We start from the raw sequence: 2587 nt of genomic DNA on the forward strand, positions 1-2587 counted from the left end.
AAGACGGAGAGAGACAGAGCATGAACGGGGGAGGGAGCAGACAGAGGAGACACAGAACCCGAAACAGACTCCAGGCTCTGAGAAAGCTGTCAGCACAGAGCCTGACTCTGGAGGAGCCCACAAACTGTGAGATCATGACCTGAGCTGAAGTTTATCACTCAAGCGAATGAGCCACCCAGGTGCCCCATATTCATTTTTTAGAGATGAATACTGGTAAAACATTTTGATGCTTAAAATTATCTGTAAAATGGTTAAAAAAAAAAGGGGGGGGGAAAGCGTGAGTGTCCCAGTTGGTTAAGTGTCTGGCTTCAGCTCAGGTCACAATCTCACAGTTTGTGAGGTCAAGCCCTGCACTGACTGGGCACTGTGCTGATAGCTCAGAGCCTGGAGCCCACTTAGTTTTTGTTTCTACCTCTCTCTCTATCCATCCCTCATATATGCTTTCTCTCTTTCTCTCTCTCTCTCACTCTCCATCTCTCTCAAAAATAAATAAACATTATTTTTTAAATAAACAAATAAAATAGTTAAGGAAAAATAGATGAATCAACACTGGCAAAATATTAAGGGTCATTTAATCTTAGTAGTGGGTATATGGAGTTCAATATATGATTCTATTAGCTTTTCTGTATGTTTAAATTATTTTATAATATAATTTTTAAAAAAGACTACACACCCAAAGACCTTAAAGAAACTATTTCATCCAACATTGAAATTCTAAAACAACACAAGATACTTTTTTCTCCTTTCTAGTTGCACCTTAGGTAGCATTCAATGCCCATCTCCCAACCAAGTTCGTGATCCAGAGCCTAATATTCACTGTTTCCTGGTCCTGCGACTGCTTTCTACTTCCTCATTAAAAAAAAAACCCACCTCAGGCTAGGCTCTTGGTATATGTAAATCTTAGTGTCTTGATGCATATAAAATGCTATTTCTTTCCAGTAAATTGGAGAGCAAGTCTTACAGCATCAGGACTGTTTGAGAACTTTCAGGCCTTAGGTTCTCTTAGATATAAAAGTTTATCCCTCATCATATCAAAAACAAAAATATATACCATTGTACATTAAATACACTTTTGGTGAAAAGCAACTAAAATATCATTAATACTATAACTTTCTGCTTTGTTAAGAAAAAATCTGTGGGGCACTCAGAGCTAGGAGCCTGCTTCCGATTCTGTGTTTCCCTTTCTCTCTGCCCTTCACCTGCTCATACTCTGTCTCTGTCTCTCAAAAATGAATAAATATTAAAAAAAAGAAAACTATGTTGCATGGAAATTCTCCAAAGGGTGAAAAATAGAGCTACCTTTTATCAAGCAATTACACTATCAGGTATTTACACAAAGGATAAAAAAATACAGATTCAAAGTTGTACATTCACCTTGACATTTATATCTGCATTATCAACAATAGACAAACTATCGAAAGAGCCCAAATGTCCATCAACTGATGAATGAATAAAGAATAAGTGGTAGGCAAGATAGCGGACAAGTACAGAGCTATGTACTTTTTCAGCAGCCTGCATCTTTAAAATCAGGAAAGACTGAAGCCATAAGACACTGAACCACAAGAGACTGGGAGGAAAAGAGACAGAGGCCGCTAAGAAGGCAGCCTTATAGGTGCGTGATTGCAAACTGGGGAAGATAAAAATGGCATGGACCCAGAGGCGTGGAGGGGAGAGAACCCCCTCCACAGAGAGACCTGGAGAGATGAGGGGAAAAGAAAGAGCGGCAGAAACTGTTATAAACTGTTTCTGGAGAAGAGAAAAACCTCAGCCTGTGACGGAGAGGGATCCTATCATCCCATCTGTAACAACAGGAGGTCCTGAAAGTGATTTTTTTGTCTAGCTGTGGCGTTTTCCTTGGGCTAGGAGCCTCAGTTCCAGGCGGTGCCAGGAGAAACTGCTCCCCTAATCCCCCTACTGATCCCTAGCTAAGAAGCCAAGTGGCCTGCAGGAGTATATTTTGGATGGTATCATTAACGTCCAGGGACTAAGATCTGGAAATGAGGCGGGGCATGGGAAATACCACTTGACCCACCTTGGCTATGCCCAAGGCACAGGGAGATTAGACCCAAAAGAGTGAGTTGCAATGCTTGGTTTGAGAAGGAACTGGGGCACTGCCATTTTTCTCCCCACAACCACCAAGGTGGGACCTCCGGCAGCTGCCCTGGAAATTCTTAGTGGAGGCGAGACCTGCCTATATCAAACTCTGCCCATCCGTGCTGAAGAGCTGCCATTATGGTGTTTTTTTTTTTTTTCCGAAGCCAGGATAAGACCAACATTTATGCATTGCCATGATTATCTCTAGATCAATTATTTCTATTCAGATATATTTCCCTTATCTCATTCTTATCTCTTTCCTCCACCCCTCTGCTGGACTGGGCACTCTGGTCACTGGTTTGCTTAAACAGTCACATGTAATCAATTCTCTTGATGTATATTCTACACCTCCATTGCTACCTTCCTTTCTCTTTCTTTCTCTGGAATAATCAGACTATAGTTTTGTTGGGTAACATTATCATCTTTTTTTCCCTCCTCTCCTCCTACCATATCCTCCTCTTTCTCTTTCTGAATTAAGCCTTTGAGTCCCTCT

The sequence above is a fragment of the Suricata suricatta genome, chromosome X (genome assembly GCF_006229205.1).
Source record: "Suricata suricatta isolate VVHF042 chromosome X, meerkat_22Aug2017_6uvM2_HiC, whole genome shotgun sequence".
NCBI lineage: Eukaryota > Metazoa > Chordata > Mammalia > Carnivora > Herpestidae > Suricata > Suricata suricatta.